This window comes from Phocoena sinus, chromosome X (genome assembly GCF_008692025.1).
Source record: "Phocoena sinus isolate mPhoSin1 chromosome X, mPhoSin1.pri, whole genome shotgun sequence".
Classification (NCBI taxonomy): domain Eukaryota; kingdom Metazoa; phylum Chordata; class Mammalia; order Artiodactyla; family Phocoenidae; genus Phocoena; species Phocoena sinus.
Genome location: NC_045784.1, coordinates 30611122 through 30632670, shown reverse-complemented (window position 1 = coordinate 30632670; position 21549 = coordinate 30611122). Strand labels below are relative to the sequence as shown.

General features: G+C 36.3%; 1 long non-coding RNA gene across 1 annotated transcript; it reads right to left on the bottom strand.

Annotated features, from left to right (window-relative positions):
- Positions 1-3019: 3019 nt before the first annotated feature.
- LOC116747824 lies at positions 3020-20955 on the bottom strand. Its single transcript, XR_004348118.1, has 3 exons — positions 20944-20955; positions 14422-14424; positions 3020-3629 (listed from the first exon to the last, which is right to left on the bottom strand). It is a non-coding gene; the product is annotated as an uncharacterized LOC116747824 (long non-coding RNA).
- Positions 20956-21549: the final 594 nt, after the last annotated feature.

Sequence of the window (21549 nt, the reverse complement as noted above, 5' to 3'; positions counted from 1 at the left end):
TGATATTTTCCTAATAATTCTCGCTATTTACCTTTAAAAGATTGACACCCCGAAATGTTTTCTGGGTAGTGAAATTGTGGAAGATAGAAAATTTGGTATTTTCCCAACTAAGATCTTGTTATATATGTATATTTGAATATAACTTCACTTGTAATATATGTTTACTTCATATGTTAATATTATAATATTATTGGTAGCAATGATCAATTTTATAGCTATTTGCAGACATTCCAGAAACCAAAACTAAATAAATTGTTAGCAAAGTATATGATTCCTTTTATTGTTATCTATACAAATATAAATTTTACTGGGTTGCAATATCTTTAATAAACAGCAGTTTTTTGTTTTATGAACTAAACGTTTTATTCCAGAAATGTCAATATTGTTACATAGCTTTATAACAGTCATTTTCAGTGCTTGCCTAAAGTGTAATGGGATTCCTGTACTATAATTTAAATAGCCATTCTGCTGTTGTACATTGAAGGTCCCCCCCCATTTTTTGTTACCATACCAACATTCCAATTAACATGTTTCACTTATCATTTTCTCCAGTATAAATTTCTTGATATGGATTCATTGTGTGGGAACACATTTTTTTTTTTTTAGAATAACCTTATTTTTCCTGATTAGGGGTCTGAGGAGTGTCTAAACTTCTCAGACACATGATCTTGGGCAAAAAAATCACTCATAATGTCTCTTGGTCTTAGCTTCCTCATGTATTGGAAAGAGAGAATGATAGAATTTGAGCTTTCTTATGATAGAATTATTTGGTTAAAAAAAAAAAAGAAAAGAAAATCACTTGTGTTAAAGTGAAGCGAAAATAAAAAAGGGAATTTAAAGAAAACCAAAGCAGCAAAAAAGCCTCATCTGCAACTCAAACAAGAATGTGAGAAGTCTTCTGTGACCAAGGTTCCTCCATCTCACCATTGCCTGTGTACTTTCTTTATGGCTTTTTTTTTTTTTTTTCCTGCTCCACATTTATTGGGGCCAGAGAGACTAAAACAGCTGTTTTCCTCTCAAATACTTGGAAAAATATAATACTACAGCAATTTCTTAAATACATAACAAAACTTTCTGGATGATGAATCAACATGAGATGTAACAGCCTATAGATATCAACCGTAACAGCTTTATAAAATGTCATTCATCAAAGGCATTCTGAAACTATCTTGAAAGCTACACATATACACATATTCTATATACATAAAGGCATCTGTTCATGAACAGAAAGTCTTTTAGAAGTACTGCATAGGGAAGGCTAAAGTAATACATATCTAGATTCTGTATAATTTTTTTTATTTTTTGCGGTACGCGGGCCTCTCACTGTTGTGGCCTCTCCTGTTGCGGAGCACAGGCTCTGGACACGCAGGCTCAGTGGCCATGGCTCACGGTCCCAGCCGCTCCGCGGCATGTGGGATCTTCCCGGATCGGGGCACGAACCCGTGCCCCCTGCATCGGCAGGCGGACTCTCAACCACTGCGCCACCAGGGAAGCCCTAGATTCTCTATAATTTTTAAGAGACAGTTGGGGTTCTAAGAAACGGTGATTTACATTCAAATAAACTTGTAGATTCTCAAACCTGAATAGGTGAGATTTTTGTGATGCCAGCGACAAGAAAATTCACACTGTGAATTGTTGGTTTTTCAAAGGCCTCTTTCAAACTTGGGATTTCAAATGGGGAGCAAACATCCATGGCATGAACAAATAGGATGCCTAAGATTTTAAAACTTGGTTCCTTGTGGTTTTCCTCTTCACCTTCCTGCCTAATAACAATGGAAAAAATCCCTAGAAGGGGCAACAGCTAAACGTTATGGAATTACATCCAATAGCTTTTCTGGATGGTGAGTTATCCCATCCAGATTACAATGTGGCGAAGGATTTGTTTAATTTCTATTTCAAATGGACTACACTACTTCAAACAAAACGATCTTCTGCCACAACATCCAAAGATAATTAGATAGACCCATATTTCTTCCTAGGACGGACAGAGAATCACTAGGGAAGGACAGAGCTGACAAACAGAGGAAGGCTACAAGGGTAAACCCTTTCTCTGGCCAGTTATACAAAATGAAAACATCAGTCTCTGTTATCAAAGTTGCCAGCTTTCCCCATTATAAACACAATTTCTAGACTGGCTTGCATCTCACCCTTTGATGCACTGGAGATATAAGTGGGTTTTAACCAACCAACCTGTTCCTGTTGATTCCAACAATCTCACACAGGCCAAATAGTTGAGCGCTTTAAGGAAGAAATCACCAGTTTTCAGGCACTTTTCAACATTTAAAAACTTAAATCCAGTTATTTTAAGCTATTCTCTACTTCAGTTCTTTTTTTAAATTATTTTATGTTATATATATTTTTTGGCTGTACTGCATGGCTTGCGGGATCTTAGTTCCCTGACTGGGGATCGAACCCATGTTCCCTGCAGTGGAAACACGGAGTCTTAACCACTGGACCACCAGGGAAGTCCCTCTAAATCCAGTTATTTTAAATCTATTTGACAAATACTTCCCACTCCCCACAAAAAAAAGTAAGCTAATTCTTTTATAGCATCTCTGTGAGAAGACATAGTCCTTCAGTTTGTCAAGAAAATAATAGCATAGATGCTTTCTTCCACTTTTACTCCAAATTCAGGAGCTCTGCCTCAGATAACATAGAATTTTAGGTTACTTGAAATCAGCCCCTGTTTAAAGATTCCTTGTGGAACCCAGCTTGAAGACTGTATTAATATGGTGGAGTACATTGCCATGACTGACATTCTTGGTACAAAAATTCAATTTCAGTTGAGCTCCTGTGATCCCCTGAGCAGTTATAAATGCCCTGTACTATAATAAGGCAGTGTAAGAAAAAGCAAATTACTCAAATATATATCCATTTATATTTGTACTGATATGAAATACAGTGCTAGAAGAAGAGATTGATTTTTTTTTCCTGAAGTGTTTAGAGTTTCAAAGGAAAATAAAGACACTTAATATTGAGAAATTCCTAATGAATAATTTAAAATATTTAGGGGTGGTGGCCATTCAAAAGTTTTCCCAGAGTTATCTATGTTCTATACAAACAGTAAATAAAAATGTACACAACCAATAGATGTACTATACATATATCAGATATCAATATGTACATGTGAATTAAAGTTTCTTAAATATACACATCCCCACTTAGAATACAATCCATTACATAGGCAAAGCATCATTCTTTAGTAACAGGTCCAGAATAGCAGCAATTTAATGGTCTAGTTACCCAGTTACCTCAGAAAATAGGTCCTCATAGGTCTTGATGTGGTACCCCTAGCTTCAAGGAGAGCCGTCCACTAACATTTAACATGGTTCTCACGAAGCATCAGGTTACTTTGCTAATGGCAACTACAGTAAAAGTTACTGTCTTTTCAAAACTCATTTATTCAAAATCTGACTAATAGAATAATGGGAAAAATAAGCCACAATGAGGTGATACGAACCCGAACTATTTAAGATACATAAAGCATTTACATTTTGTTTCTCAGATATTTTTTGTTGTTTTATCAGTGCCCTGTACATACAAAAAGTACTCTGATTGCCCTAACAGATGCTGAAAGAGCAAAACTTTGCTGCTGGGAAGACAGCTCCTCTGAATTGTGTCTGAAAATACTTTTTTTTTTCTTTTTGTGTTTGTTTTGTTTCTCTCTTTTTGAACCCTGCCTTCCTTTTCTTCTCTTGCTCACAGTCCATCATGGTGAAATGCAAATGAGGTCACATTCAGCCCCTGAGGTTGCATGACCTTCTATGCCTCATGCTCACACATAACTTATAAGCGATTCTTTCTGCAAATTACCAGAGAACAGAAACTATATGTGCCAGCTTGGATCAGATGTCTGTTTGGCCACAACCAGAGGAAAAGTTACATGATATTTAAGGATTTCAGTTTCCTATTCCTTTTAGTGTGCTAAAACTGGAAGTGATCTGAATAAGCTACCCAGGTTTGCAGCATCCCAAAATGTATTTATTCATATCTCTAGAAACAGTTCATATCTGGTAAAGTGATAAGTAAATTTTTTATTCATCAGCATTATTCATCGATAATATTATCAATTTTATGCATCAGTAATCTTTGACTAGCTCTCATTTGCTGGGCATAGTGCTATATATTATGAAAACAAGGAATGCTAAGACACAGCCGCCTACATCTTCATCTGTTTAAATTGACACCCTGTTAGGAATGTAGTATCTACTGAAAAAGAATCTACATTTTGTCAGGTTCCCCAGTATGTGCTGTAAGTACTATGCCTACATTATGCATCATTGGACTGAAAGGCAGGACACATGAAGTATTTAATTTCTGAATCTGTTTCTAACCCAATTCATTCGGTTCTGTTTCTTTGTCAATACCAAACTGGTTGCTCTAAGTATTGCTAGACCATGGAACAATTTTCTCCTGTGTAATTGCTCAGTGCTTAAAGTATAGGCTTCTGTCTTGATTACATAAAATTCTTCAATTGTATTTTGCATATGTCTTCCTATTGAAATTTCTCATTCTTAATTGCTCTGGTAAAAGTCTATGCAGTACAACAATGTCTAGAAATCTGGTTCATCTGTGCAACTCCTTTTAGTAACTCTCTTCTATAAGAAGTGTTATAAAAATTCCATGTTTTTAGGTGGAGGGAAAGTATATTTCAAACTGTTTCCTAGAAATCTTTTTCCCATAATTCAACTATTGGTTTCTTCATGGCATTTTCATGATTTTCACTGTAAGTGAAACATATATATCTATGTTTCCCTATCTGCTTGCTACACTTAGAAATTTGTTGTTTAACTCTTCCCTAGCTACTACATGTACATTGCACATATATAACTTAATGTGGATTTTAAAGAAAAAATGGGACATTTCTAGAACTTGATATTCATTATGTTTAAATTTTTTTATTCTTGAATTTGTTTGTTTCACTCATGGTTACTTGACGTAACCAAATATCTTTCTTCAGATTTTCTGTGTAATAAAGGGGTTGGACTAAATAATATATTGAGTTACTTTCAACTCTGACATTCATTTATTTATTTATTCCTTTTTTCAACAAAATTTATTGCACACCACTGGTAGGATATAATGCTGTTGGTTCTGGGAATGCAGAAGGTATGCGTAGCCTGGAAGCAACTGTAGCTGACAAGGCAAAATGGTTATGCTGGAATGACACTGACAGGAATAGCAAGCGAACAGTGAGAAGAACATCCCTTCTTCCCTCCTCCCATCTTCCATCCTTCTCTGGTACCCTTGCTGGCAAAAGGTAAATGCCTTTTGCCCAGTCCTATCTGCAGCATTATGTCGAACATTATTAAAGGGTTGATTTGTATTGGGATATGCTATATATGACTGGCACAGTCTTCCCCTTTTGCTATGGAGCATTTATTTACAAGCCACACTACATATTTGAATTTCCGCACAACAACAATATTAACTTCTTCAAGGATTGGCTAACAAGATGCCAGTCCTTTATACAGTGACATTCACATCCTCTTTCCTAAAGGAGGGGTTACTAAGTCCCAACAGATAATGTACTAGGCAATGTTAAATCCTTTGCCAGTTCAGTCACAATCTCATTTCAATGCTTTGTAACTTAAAAGACTAAAATTTAAGGTTAACTACCACCATATCCTCTATAAAGTAGTAATTTAAAAGGAGAAGGAATTAAAAATAAATATTACTTATCTACATACATCTAACAATCAAGAAAGAAAATATGCATGTCTGAGATAGTTGTCGTTTTTGTAAGTGATCATAACACAAGAGTTGATAATTATAATTTCCTTCTTTTACACCACTAAATATTATCTTTGTCCTCAACAAGCATTTTAATTAATCTGCATTCTTTACCTGGCAGGATGACCCCAAATTTCATAACCAAAAGATCTGGATCCTCATTTGTTCTGCAGCTTTTTTGGTTGTTGTTGTTTCTATGATCTTCTCTTAGCATTTACTATTGTGCAAGAAAGTAATAGAGAACCCTAAAGAATCCTCTGGGTTTCAGACATAGCCTATCCTTCCGCATCATGTAGTAGCAACCCCACTTTTTCTGGGAACAACCGTCTCAGCCAATGGAGTAACCCCCTTATTTGTTCTTTGGCTCAGAGGCATGTCACAAATGTCCAGGTACTGTACCATAAAGTATCTTGCTAATTTCTGTTCATCAGGTTCAGTCTGCCTGATGTTATCAATTTCTGAGGCATAGCGTTATGAACAGCTCTGTCAGCCTCCCTACGGCAGAGACTAGGCATATTGACATAGCCTTGAGACAATGCAGTGAAAATAAACTTCTGCTGCTGCTCCTTGCAAATTGGTGTAGAGATAAAAGTATTTGCCAGATCAATAGTTATGTACCCTTGCCAGGGATGTGCTGATTTGTTCCAGTAAAGATACCACAGCTGTAATAGCAGCTGTAATTAAATAACCATCTGATTAAGTTTACAGTAATTCACAGTCAATCTCCAAGATATGCCAGGCCAAACAATAAAGTTGAATGTGCATTTTTCAAGTCTTTTATGGTAAGACTCCTCTCAGTAGTTTCCTCTAGGAATCAGTATTACTTTTGGTTTATTTTCCCAGTAGGGAAAGGAAGACAGGAGGCCTACATTTAGCCCTTCCTAGTCTGTCACCCATGATTCAAGAAGACAATTACACATTCAAGAACAGGAAAAAATAACTACAGGGTGAGCTTTTGCTCCACTGATCCTATGGGAAACCGATTTGGGCCTTTTCTACTTTAATCACTTGACTGCCATGTTGCCTTTTGACTGATAGACCAGAGTGACACTTTTTTGTCTCCAGAAATTATTGTCAGTTCAGATCATTATCTAGTAATTCATGAAACATATGGATATTTCCCTTTTTCCAGTATAAAATAACCTTTGTAAATGGCTATAGATCACTTTGGGGAAGGTTTGAAGAAAAATTCACAAACTTGCAGGACTCTTCCTCAAGGAAGCCTGGCTCTCCATCAGTCAAAGGGGCCTTAGGGATGTGAACTGGTTTAAGTCTAGAAACTGAGTGACTTTCCATTTTGGCAGTTTGAGTCAGGCTTCTAGCTACATGACCTAGATATTTTTCTGCTATAGAGATATTTTCATAGACTAACCATCTATAAAATTTCTTTGATTAATTAGCTATTGCTTCAAATCCCATAGGTCAAAATATTGTGATTATGATTTTGTTTCCTGCTGCCTGTTTGTCAAATGCACACACCTTGTCTCTGATGGTTAAACACTCCGTCTTTGTCACTCTGGAATACATTCATCCCCACTGAAATAGGGAAACTCATTCACTGGTGGCATCTTTTACTCTCTGCACTGTTACACAGAAGAAAGCTACTATAGAGCATTTCTAGGAAGTCAGTGTTCCAATCTGAAGGTATTTCACAATGTCTTAGGGAAGGGCATGTCTTCTCTGCCTTCTCAAAGGTTATAGTGTTTGGGGTGGATATGCAGGATGCACGTAAGAACACTACAACATCCCTGTCTCCCTAAACTTTTGTTATTTCTTCTTCTACAGGGTGCCATGGAAGTTCTAGTATCTCAGCTTCTTTGAATGTAAGCCATTGCAAGTTCAAGTTTCAATTAACCAATCAAATAATGTCTGAAAGCCACTTACAGTTCATCTTACCATATTTAACCCCAAAACTTTTGTAGATGTATCCGTATCAATAAATTCAGTTTGGTTCAATAATTTATAATATCCTACTTGGCTTAGACCAAAGATTCCCTTAGAATCTATTCTTGCATGTATTTTTCCCACATTTCTGAAATACTTTTGGAGTGCAAATTATTTCTTCCTGGATCTGATTTAGCACTTGTCCCTCAGAATAGGCCAGTGTCTAACTCTGTTTATAGTTCTAGAATTAATAAGGGGTGGTTGTGATGGAGCTTGAGCAGAATATGCATCTGCTTGTGAGACAATTGCCTCAGTTGATGATATTTTACTACCATAACATAAGTGAAGCCTAGTCTCTTCAGACACAGAAGTAGGGTCTGCTTCCTACAAAAAGGGAACATCAGAGAGTCTTGGAAGTTTGTTTCATATCTTTTTCCTTTTATTTCTCCAGAGATCGGCATTCCAGTTCTTAGAGTCCCACTCCTTTTCAACTGAAGCTATAAGTTTCACATTAGACACTTGACAATCTGTGAATTAAACTCTCATTGTGATCCTACAAATAATGCAGTTAATTTTGGGTCTTATTTTCAGGGACATTTGATATTATTAGAAGTAAGAGATTGTTTACAAGGCTGCCAAATAAGCTTTCTGTTCATCTGACTGTGACCTGAAGTGTGTTTAAAGCCCTGAATTTTCATTGTCGTTTTATAAGCTCTCTAGTGGAATCAGAAGTAGATATTCCACTCCTCAACCCTTGTGATCATTAATGCTAACATAATGGTCAAGTTCATCTGTGCTATTCAGTGGTAGCCTCTACTCACATGTCTATTTAAATGTAAATTTAATTTTAATGGAATGAAAATAAAAGTTAAAATTAATCTCCCAGTTTCACTAGCCATATTTAAAATGCTCAGTAACCACAAGTGGCTACTCTATTGGACAGTACAGATAGAACAGTTCAATCAATGCAGAGAGTTATACTAGACAGTGATGCCCTAGAGACCTAAGTGGGTATCTATAATAGATACACATACTCAGAATATTCATAATATTGAATTTAATAGCCCAAAACTGGAAACATCCTAAACACTCTTTGGCAGTAGAATGGACAAACACATTGGATAAACACAATGAAATTGTAGTATGTTAGTCAGTGAAAATGAATGAACTATAGATACACACCACTTGATGAATCTTAGCAACAAGTTATTGACAGAAAAAGACACAAAACACATACATTATATTTTATTACCATAGAAATAAAATATTATTTAGTGATGTACAATGGGTTACAAAATGGTAATGATAATAAGGAAATTATTACTAAAATATCAAGATAAGTTGAGGAAGTTGTTCACATCAGGAAGGGATAAATGGGGACTTTCTGGCTGGTTGGTGATATTATTTTGACTTGACAATGGGTGTTTGCTTAATAACTACTTGTTAACCTATCTGATGAAATATGTATGTTGTATTTTAAAATAATATGTGCTGAAATAAAACCAAAGAAAGAAAACCAATTCAAGTACAGATAAGGAATTAAAGGCCCTATTACATTCCTGAAAGAAAAATGCTTTTCTCTTCAACTGCTCTGCACTTAGAATCTCAGTACTTGAAGACCTACGTGTTTCTCATTATGGAGGAACAGAAGAGGATAAAAGTACACAGAATCTTAACTGATATTCTTATTATCTGACTTGCTTTAATGTTAAAGGGTGGAGGAGACTTGTACCATATTACTGACAATATGTGTATCTCATACTAAAATAACTTTAAGAACTCTATTAACTTAAAACACCCAGGAAAACCGATTAGGACCAGAACTACTCAATGCCTGCTAATGTTGGAATTTCTGTATGGTTCTGTCAAATATTCATTACAGATAAAATGATGAGAGAACATAGAATGTATTTGTGCACATTTTTAATCTTAATAAGGAATTTGACACTCATGATCATATTTAAAATCATCATTGGATCTTGCAACTCAACACACAGTGTATTGCAGGTGTGGATTTCATATAATCATTATTAGAAATGTTTAATTCTTTAAATGTGCACGTGGTTTATATGTATGTGTTGAAGATATTTTTAAATTTTAAGTTTACAATTTGAGTATTTCATAAAACCTTTATAAACTAGTTAAGACTAAAATTTCAGTCCACACATTTGTGGATTTATGAAACACAAACTTATATGTTAATCTATATTGGATCTGTCCTGAGAACTACATCTAGATTGCATATTTTTATTTATATTTCATATCAGTTGTAATACGATACATAGAAAACATACCAGATTAAAAAGAAACATTCACATTGCTCAATGTCTAGCTCGGTACTCAAGAGCATACTCACAGAGATCTTTCCTGTGGAAAAAATTGAAATATGGCTTCTATTTCTTTCTGTGCTGTGCATTCTTCCCTAGGTTATGTTATGTCAGTTCAGATATAATGAAGAGCCAAAAATGAACAATGATTCTAAGAGATCAAGATCACTGGGGGAAGGAATTTAGATTTGGATAGAGGTTGACCTAAAAAAAATTCAGAAGGGAGAAAGTTTGTTGGAATCATTCTTGTCAGAAGATTGATACAGGAAGGGGTTTTTATGGCTTAAAGAAACCAGAAATAGAGCTGGAAACTTCACTTCCTTAAACTCTTTCAGTCTAGTCAGAGTGGCACAGGTAGTTCACCCACTGAACACCTTGACCAGACTGTTAATCTATACTTTCTCCATTGTTCCACATGTTGAACTGGTTGTGAATTCAGAGATATTACTTCCTATTTATATGTGATGGCTTCTTGTCCTTTATCATTTATTGTGTTGGGTTGTTGGTGCTGAACGCTGAGGTATAAGATGGAAGGTAGGTGGAGTTCTATGGATAGGAGTAGTTGGAAGAAATTAAAGAAACTATGTGATATACCTGATTACTTTTATGAACTTGAATGATCCAATAAATTATTGTTCAGCCCTTGGAAGGGATGGATGGTGTAAATATCTAATGGGCCAGGGATTTCTCCATGTGACTGGGCTATATTAGAACAGTATTTGTATTGGTCCTTTGTATATTAAAAGATATCTTACAGAAATTAATAGATGTCCTGCAGCTCCTCCAGTTTCTGATTGGTTTAGAGAGAGAGTCCAGATTTTGATGTTGTACAAAATAGCAAGAATAAAAGCTATAAATCATAAGAAATTGTGGATTTTGGGTGGAGACAAGTAGCAATTTTTTAGTAAATTAATTCCACAGGGATAATATGATATGGATGAGTCATATTGTCTTCAACAGAGATCTTTATGTAGTATGGTCACTGGTATGACATAATGTAAGGAGGTGTCTTGATGGATCTAGATACCATGAGATTGGTAAATGTATTTTCTAAAATCAGGATATGAAGTTCCTGTGGACTATAGCATGTAAGGGGAGAATTACTTGAGAAATGTTTCAGCTCTAAATCTTAAAGATTACCCTTAGTGTGACTCTGTTTTTCTACTTAGACACTGTTATGTAAAAGCAACTGCTTGATGTAAATGCTTAATTAACATGGTGAGTTCTAATTGCTGGTTAATGGCTGTAAAGTTTGTGTCTAGGGGAAATCCTCATAATGACGTATTCTACTTTCCTTTGGTGTTTTGACAAACATGATATGGCAGGTAGTCAGCAGTTTTTGTTGCATGGAACACACTGCATGTGAAAATTATTTATTTCCAAAAATTCATAACTTCAGTCTGTCATAGCTGGGTTTTATTACAACAATACCTGGAGCACATTAAAATTAGAGTCTTCACATCTACAAAGTTGGCTTTGTTTACCAGTAGTCCCTTTTCAAAAATAGGATCAGAAGCAGCTTCCTTGTAAAGTAAGCATAAAAAGGAAATCAACTGCATGGAACCTTTATGTCTTTAACTAGCACGCCCCCAAGAGTAGTATTTGAGACATCTATTTGAAATTGGGGAGATTTGTTTGGAGTTGAACCCATTTTTTAGTTCCTGGAATGCTGTTGCAGTTCTGGAATGCATACAAATGAAGACTTCCAATTCTAAAAGTGATTGTTTATTAGAGAATGAGGATGAAAAAGTTCAAGATTGAGAACCTTGGACATCCATAAGAGATTAGAGCACAGGATGACAGAAACTTTGGGCTTTGTCATGAGGATGTTCTGACAAAACTGAATCTGATCCAATAATTGTTCCCAAAGGTCTTTTTCTCCTCTCTTTGTAATTATAAATCTAATTAAAAGTTTTATTTAATATACTTTGAATATATAATGCATTTTATATGATACATAAAGTATAGAATAAAGACTCATTTTCACAACTGGCCCCCTTTCCCCATTCTCCATCCCCTCTACCACACTATAGGTGATTATATTTATTGGCCTATGAGCTTATTTATTCATCTGGTATTTCTTTTGTTAAGTACGTGCAAAACACACAAACACACAGGTAGGGATTTTTACACTCGCTCTTACTCACATAAATATAGCATACTGTATGTACTCTCTACACCTTCCTTTGTTAGCTTGAAAATATATCCTGGAGATTCTCAGTGACAATATGCAGATAATTTCCATCATTCTTTTTTTTGTGGCTGTGCAGTACTGAATTGCATATGCAGTAGTTAATTTAACAAGTTCCTACTGGTGAACAGTTGGGCTGTTCCAATACTTTGTTATTGCAAATGATCCTGAAATAGATATGCTTACGGATTTTTAATTTTAAAAGTGTGCATGTATATCTGTTGGACAGGTGCCTGGAAATAGGACTGCTGGGTCAAAAGGTAAATACTCTTTTGTGTCACATACTCATTTGCCCCCTCCACAGAGCTTGTACCATGATACATTTCCACCAGAACCGTGAGAATGTTTCCCCACAGCCTCACCAATAGATAGTGTTGCCAACATTTTGGATTTTTGCTTATTTGACTTACAAGAAATTATACCTCTGAGTAGTTTTAATTTAAATTTATATTACTATAAGGAATGTTATACATCTTTTCATTTGGTTAAGGAGCATTTGGATTTCTATTTATGTAAAATTTCAGTTTATATTTTCTACATTTTTAATGAAGTTTGGGTCTTTTTTGTCTCAATTTCTAGGATCTACTTATCTTCTGTATATATATTTTCCTGTGCTTTCAAAAAAATTAAAACTTGCCTAAAAATGTTTTATGCCAAGTAGAAATTCTGGCATTTGTGTAGTCAAATCTTTCACTTTTTCTTTTTTTTGGTTTGTAGATAGTGGGTCATAGTTAAAAACATTTTCCCCATTCTAATTTAATAAATCACTTATGTTTCTTCTAATATTTATATGATTTTATTTTTTACATTTAGATCTTTCATACATTTGAAATTTATCCTGTTTATTGTATGAAATACTGGTCCAACTTTATCTCTTTTTTTCCAAATGGCTACTTAGTTTCCTAATTTCATTTATGAAAATACTATATCTATCTATCTATCTATCTATCCCCCTTATTGAACCCTTTTTATGCACCTTAATTATAATATGAATTGCAAGTGTATATAGGTCAGTTTTGGCACTCTCTATAAAACCTAATTTGCCTGTCTAAAGCTAGTATACTCAATAGTTGTGGTAGGCAGAATAATAGCCTCCCAAAGTTGTCCATAGCTTAATCACTGGAAACTGTGAGTGTGTTACATGGAAAATGGAAATTAATTTTGCATATGGAATTAAAGATGCTAATCAGCAGACCTTAAATTAGGTATATTGTCTTGGATTTATCTGGGAGGGCCCAGTGTAATCATAAGTGTTCTTAAATATGGAAGAGGGAGGCAGAAGAGTGTGTTTGTGTCAGAGTGATACAGTGTTAAAATGCTTGACTGATGATTTCTGACTTAGAAGATGGAAGTAATGTGGTGGCCTCTAAAACCTGTGAAAGATAAGGAAACAAATGCTCCCCTAGAGCCTCCATAAAGAAATGCAGCCCTGCTAAAACCTTAAGTTTAACCCAATGATAGCCTTATTGGACTTCTGATCTCCAGAAATATAAGGCAATAAACTTGTGTTATTTTAAGTCACTAAGTTTGGGTACATTGTTATAGCAACAATAGGAAACCAATACAGATTTTGATATCTGGAAGTAGGGTGTTGATGTAAAAATTACCTAAAGATGTTGATGTGGCTTTGCAATTGGGCAGTGGACAGAGGACGGAAAATTTTGAGAAGTATGGTAGAAAATGCCTATATTGTCTTGAACAGATTGTTAGTAGAAGTAGAGATGTTAACACCTTTGCTAGTGAGGACTTAGAAGGAAGTGAGGAATTTGGTAGAGAAAATATTAGAGAATATTTAAGTAATCACAAACAGATTGTTGATAGAAATATGGGCATTAAAGTTCTGCTGTTGAAGGCATTGAAAGGAATGAGAAACATGTTATTGAAAAATGGAGGAAAGGGAATCTTTATTAAATAGTGGAGAAAATTAAGCAGAATTGTGCCCTTCAGTTTTGTGGAAAGCAGATTTTTAAGTGCTGAACTTGGCTGCTTAGCTGAGATTTCCTAGCAAAATTTTGAAGGCACAGTCTAGTATCTTCCTGTTGCATACAGTAAAATGTGAGAAGAAAGATATAAATTGTTGTGTCAAAAGGAACCAGGACTTTATGATTTGGGAAATTCTCAGCTTATCCAGATTGTAAAAGATGTTAAAATTAAGAGATTCATTCTCATAAAAGAGTGCTCTAGTGAAAAAACAGGGTGTGGCTGGATAGCTTATGCTAATCAAAATGTCAGAGTATTCAGTTCTCTTTTAAGAGATTAAGTTTGTGACTCATACAGTCCTTTGACCATCTTAGTCAAAAATAGAGATGAAAATATTTAGGAAAACTCTATGGAGGAGTCTTTTGTCAAATAGAATGAATTCCTGTAACATATATGGGAAACCCATAAGGTTGACAATTTTATATTAGCAGAAGCACTACTACCTAGTATTAAAACTGTGAGAGAGAGCCAGAAGAAAAGATGGTGGTTGTACTCACAAAATTCTACAGGTGATAAACAGGCTGATAAAACTACTCACCTGCAAACACAGCTACCTTTTATGAAAAAAGAAGAATGACTTAGAGTGAGGAGACTTGAGGCCAGATTGCAGAACCAAAAATCACACAGGGTTATTCCCAGGTCTTGAAATCAAATGGACTTTGCCCTCTTGGATCTTCAATTTGTTGAGACTGTTGACTTCCTTATGCCTTCCATTTTCTCCCTTTTTGAATGGGAATATCTATAACTACTATTCTATGCCTGTCCCAACAGGGTATTTTGTAAGCAGGTAACTTGTTTTTGAGTTTCACAGGTTCATATATGGAGAAGAATTGTACCTCAAGATGGATTATACTCATAGTCTTATCCATACCTGATTTAGATGGTTTATATTATTAGATTTGGGACTTTTAAGCTGAGAAGATGTAGATGAGATTTTGGACTTTGCATTGATGCTGCAATGTATTGATATTTAGGGGGATGATCAGATAAGGTGAATATATTTTGCATGTGGGACAGGCATGAATCTTTTTTTTTTTTGGTGCGGTACGCGGGCCCCTCACTGCTGTGGCCTCTCCCGCTGCAGAGCACCGGCTCCGGACGCGCAGGCTCAGTGGCCATGGCTCACAGGCCCAGCCGCTCCGTGGCACGTGGGATCTTCCTGGACCAGGGCACGAACCCGTGTACCCTGCACCGGCAGGCGGACTCTCAACCACTGCACCACCAGGGAAGTCCCAGGCATGAATTTTTGAGGGCCAGAGCACTGACTATGGTAGGCAGAATAATGGCCTCCCAAAGATGCCTACACCCTAATTGCCAGAACCTGTTATATTACATGACAAAGAAGAATTAAGTTTCCAGATGGAATTAAGGTTGCTAATCAGCTGACCTTCAAATAGGAAGATATCCTAGAACATCTCCATGGGCCCCATGTAATCCTAGGGTCTTTATATGTGGAGGAGGAAGGCAGAAAAGTCTGTGCCAGAGATATGTGATGTGAGAAACACTTGACTTGCCATTGCTGGCTTTGAAGGTGGAGGAGGGCATAAACCAAGGGATGACAGGAAACTCTAGAATCTAGAAAAGAAAAAAAATTGATTTTCACCTAGAGCTTCCTGAAAGGAATGCAGCTCTGCAGCATCTTTATTTAAGCCTAATGAGAACCATTTGAGAATTCTGACCTCCAGGATGTTAAGGTAATAAATTTCTGTTGTTTTAAGCCACTAAATTTGTAGTGTTTTGTTAGAACATACAGTGGGGAAATACTGAATGTTTTCCTCCTGAAGTTAGCAACAAATCAAGGATATGCTCCACTCTCACCACTTGTATTAACATTGCAGGGGATTTAGGTAAGAAAAAAAAAGGCACCTAGATTAGAAAGAATTGAAACTATTTCTAATTGCAGATGACTTGATCTTGTGTATAGAAAATCCTAAGGAATCCCCTTAAAAACTACTGGAACTAATACACTAAATTGCTAAGATTGCAGAATACAGGATGAATATATAAAAGCCAATTGTATTTTTAAACACTAGCAATGAACAATTAAAAACAAAATTAAGAAAACAATTCCATTTAAAATAGCATTAAAAATAAAATAGTAAAAAGCTTAACAAAGAAAGTGCAAAATTTACCCTCTAAAAACTACAAATAATTTTGAAAGATATAAAAAAGACCCCAATATATAGAAAGATATTCCATGTTAATTAATCAGAAGACTTAAGATTGTTAAAATGACAATACTCCCTCAAATTGATCTGTAGATTCAACACAATCCCAGTTGAGATCCCAGAGGCTTCTTTGCAGAAATGGACAATCTTATCATAAAACTCATACGAAAATTCAAGGGACTCAGAGTATCCAAAGAAGATCAAAGTTGGAAGACTCACACTTTTGTATCTCAAATTTAAGTACAAAGCTACAGTTATCAAGACAGTGTGGTACTGTCATAAAGATGGACATATAGATCCAGGGAATTGCATTGAGATTGCAGAATAAACCTTCATATTTATAGTCAGTTGGTTTTTTAAAAAATTAGTTAATTAATTTATTTATTTTTGGTTGTGCTGGGTCTTCGTTTCTACGTGAGGGCTTTCTCTAGTTGTGGCAAGCGGGGGCCACTCTTCATCGCATTGTGCGGGCCTCTCAGTATCGCGGCCTCTCTTGTTGCGGAGCACAGGCTCCAGATGCGCAGGTTCAGTAGTTGTGGCTCACGGGCCTAGTTGCTCCACGGCATGTGGGATCTTCCCAGACCAGGGCTCGAACCTATGTCCCCTGCATTAGCAGGCAGATTCTCAACCACTGCACCACCAGGGAAGCCCAGTCAGTTGGTTTTTAACAAGAGTGCCAAGACAATTCAATGGAACAAAGAATAGTCTTTTGAACAAATTGTGCTAGGACAATTGGATATACACATGTCAAAGAATGAATTTGGATTGCTCCCTCACACTATACACAAAAATTAACTCAAAATGGATTATAGATCTATATGCAAGAGTTAAAGCTGTATAGTTCTTAGAAGAAATTAGAGAAGTAAATATTTTTGGCCTTGGCTTGGGTTAGGCAAAACCTTCTTAGATATGACACCAAAAACACAAGTGATGAAAGAAGATGGAAAAATTTGACTTTATGAAAGTTAAAGACTTTTCTGGTTCAAAAGATACCATCAGCAAAGTGAAAAGGCAGCCCCACAAAATGGGAAAAATATTTACAAATCATATGTCTGATAATGGGCTTGTATCTAGAATATATGCAGAATTCCTATGACTCAATAATAAAAAAGACAGCCCACTTTTGAAAAAGTAGTTAAGGACTTGAATAGACATTTCTACAGAGAAGATACACAAATGTCCAATAAGGACATAAAAAGATGATGAATATCATTAGCCATCAGGGAAATGCAACTCAAAATTCACAAGGAGATACCACCTAATATCCACTAGGACAGATGTAATCTAAAAGACAAGTAAGTGTTGGCAAGGATGTGGAGAAATTGGAACTCTTATACACTGCGGATAGGAAAGTAAAATGGTGCAGCCACTTTGGAAAACAGACGGGCAATACCTTAAAAGGTTAAACATAAAGTTACTGTATGACCCAGCAGTTCCATTCTTAGGTATATACTCAAGAGAATTAAAAACATAGGTCCACACAAAAACTTGTACACGAATGTTCATAGCAGCACTACTTTCAGTATCCAAAAAGTGCAAACAACCCAAATGCATATCAACTGATGAATGGATAAATAAATGATATTATATCCATACAATGGAATCTTATTTGGCAATACAATTAGTGAAGTACGGACACATGCTGCAACATGGATGAACCTCAAAAACATTTTGCTAAGTCAAACAAGGCAGTCACAGAAGACTATATATTGTATAATAACATTTACAGTCATCCCTCAATATCCATGGGGTTTGGTTCCAGGACACCCCATGGATACCAAAGTGTGTGGATGCTCAAGTCTCTTATGCACAATGGTGTAGCCCTCTGAGTCTTCTGGTTCCATATTCGTAGATATGGAAGGCCAACTGAATATGAAATGTCCAGAATAGATAAACCTATAGAGACATAAAGTGGATTACGGGTTTCCTAGGACTGTGGATGTTAGAAGAAAATGCGGAGTCACTGCTGATGGGTGTGGGATTTCGTTTTGAGGTGATGAGAAATGTTCTAAAATTGATTGTGGTGATGGTCACACCAGCTCTGTGAATATACTTAAAATCATAGAATTGTACACTTTCAGTAGATGAAATGTATGTGAATTGTATCTCAATGACTTTTATATTAAAAAATACATATGCCTGTTTGTCTATATGTACCCTATACTGCTTGCTTGCTTTAAAGAGGTAAGATAGAACCCCTACCCATTCAAAGTTGGTGGATATGAAGACTGATGATACCACGTAGGCCCCAAAAGATATGAAAAAGGTTATTGCTTGCATATTGAAGCCTTCTGAAAGGGAGCAGTGAGTGGGCCAATGTTTTTTTTTTTTAATGATTAGGGGGAAATGCCCGGGTGAGGATTTCTGAGGTGTACATGCTTTGAACTTGTTGCAGGATGGGAGCAGGTGGACTGTTTAAAAAATCAGCTCAAATGTGCAGCAAATGGTGAAAGCGGCGGGGTTGGGGCCTGAAAGCTATTATTACTCAAATATAAAACATGGAATTGATTCTGTAGTGCATACACCAAATTCTTATTGATGTAATGATGAGGTGTTATGGTTTGTTTGGTGGTCTGGTAAGTTTAGTCCTCTCCCCCTCATTATAGTATTCTTTCAGAATTTTTTTTATTCTGAATTCTTCAGTTTTCTGTACATATTTTCACAGAAACCTGTTTAGTTACATAAAAATGTTATTTTTGTTGGAATTGGGAATAATTTATAACTTAGGGCATTTTGGTGACTATATTATGCTAAATATTTCTGTCCAAGAATGTTTCAGTTTGTTCCAATCTAAATTATTTGTCGTTCAAGAGTGTTTTAAAGATTTCTTCATATAATTTTAATATAATCCATGTTAATTCCAAAGAATTTTATTACTCGTTTCATCTCTTGTTCTCAAATTATATTCCATTACCATTATAATTTATAACTGGCTGTTTGATTATATCGGTATTCCAAACTCTACTGATTTTTGTTGTTTGTAGTGGTTTTCATTCTGTTTTGTGTTTTCACGTATCTGATAATATGTGCAAATAAAGATCATTTCACCTGTTTCTTTCTAATTCTTATAATTTTAATTTGTTTTTCTTATTTAACTGCATTAGATAATGCCTCCATTTCTTCCAAATAGTAAGGTGATGGTGGAATTTTGTAAAACGCCTTTTAACAATCCTTTGGTAAGGGATTAATGTGTTTAATTAAGAAAATTAATTACTTAATCTTTGTCCATCCTTGCACACCTGAAATAAATGCATTTATTCCTGATACATTAGCATTTTAATTTCCTTTTTATTCTATTGGTTATTTTTACATTGTTATGCAGAAATAGGTTGGCAAACACTTTTTGTATAATATTTATATTTTTATCAGCTTTATATTTACTTTATTAAAAGCAATGGAAAGTTTTCCTATTCAGTTCTCTTGAAGAGTTTTAATAACGTTGATACTTTGTTTCTTTAACGGTGTGGTAGAATTATTTTGTGCAATTCTCTGTACTTGTCATGGAGGGAGAGTGTAGGTCTTCAATAGCTTTTGCTTTTATTCTGTAGAAATTGGATTCTTTCTAGCTTTATATCTCTTCTGGTGTCTGCTTTGGCAAATTTCTTTTTATTTTTCAGAGTTATTTATTTCATCTATGTTCTTGGGTGGATTTGTTTAGAGTTATGCAAATTAGTCTGTACTGATCTTGATAATTCCTTCTGTTTTTATGTTTATTTCCTCCTGTCATTTTTTAATTTGTACATTAATGTTCCCCCATTTTTTCTGAGTAGCTTAGATAGTGATATCTATTTTGCCTTTTCAAATTACTAGATTTAAAAATTATTGCTAGCAGTCCCAGTAGCAACAAGTACACCTAACACCCAGATTTTGTTTTCTAATACCATTTTCCATTCTAAGGAACCAGGGCTCCATGGAGAAATGTCTGACTCTAGGAATTGGGGAAGGAAATATATAAGATGAGCCTGGAGCATTCTTTAGTATCAGAAACTAAGGGCTTCGGTTGGAGCGCAGGGAGAGGACTGGGGTTGGCGGCGTGAACACAGCCTGCAGGGGGTTAGTGCACCATGGCTAGCCAGGAGGGAGTCTGGGAAAAAGTCTGAAACTGCCTAAGAGGCAAGAGACCATTGTTTCTGCGTGCACGAAGAGAGGGGGCTCAGAGCACCGCCTAAACAAGCTCCAGAGATGGATGCGAGCCACGGCTATCAGCTTGGACCCCAGAGACAGGCATGAAATGCTAATGCTGCTGCTGCAGCCACCAAGAATCCTGTGTGCAAGCACAGGGCACTATCCACATCTCCCCTCATGGGAGCCTGTGCAGCCTGCCACGGCCAGGGTCCCGTGATCCAGGGACAACTTCCCTGGGAGAAAACATAGTGTGCCCCAGGTTGTTGCAACATCATGCTGGCCTCTGCCCCTGCAGGCTCAACCCTCATTCAAATTATAACTACTGTACCCCTCCCTCCTCCCGACCTGAATGAGCAAGAGCCCCCTAATCAGCTGCAGCTTTAACCCTTTCCTGTCTGGGTGGGAAACAGATGCCTGAGGGCAACCTACATGCAGAGGTGGGGCCAAAACCAAAGCTGAACTCCAGGAGCTGTGCAAACAAAGAGAAAGGGAAATCCCTCCCAGCAGCCTCAGGACCAGTGGATTAAATCCGCACAATCAACTTGATGTACCCTACATCTGTGGAATACATGAATAGACAATGAATCGTCCCAAAATTGTGGTTGTGGACTTTTGGAGCAACTGTAGACTTGGAGTTTGCTGTCTGTGACTGATGTGTTTCTGATTTTTATGTTAATCTTAGTTTAGTGTTTAGCACTTATTATCATTGGTTGATGTGTTTATTGGTTTGGTTGCTCTCTTCTTTTATTATTATTATTATTTTTTTTATTTCTTTATTTCTCCTTTTCTTCTGAGCTGTGTGGCTGACAGGGTCTTGGTGCTCTGGCCTGGTGTCAGGACTGAGCCTGAAGTGGGAGAGCTGAGATCAGGACATTTACCACCAGAGAACTCCCGACCCAACATAATATCAATTGGCGAGAGCTCTTCCAGAGATCTCTGTCTCAACGCTAAGACACAGCTCCACCCAACTCCAGTGCTGTATGCCCCATGAAAAAACTAGCAAGACAGGAACACAATCCCACCCATTAGCAGAGAGGCTACCTAAAATCATACTAAGTTCACAGACACCCCAAAACATACCACCAGACGGGCCGTGCCCACCAGAAAGACAAGATCCAGTGCCACACACGAGAACCCAGGC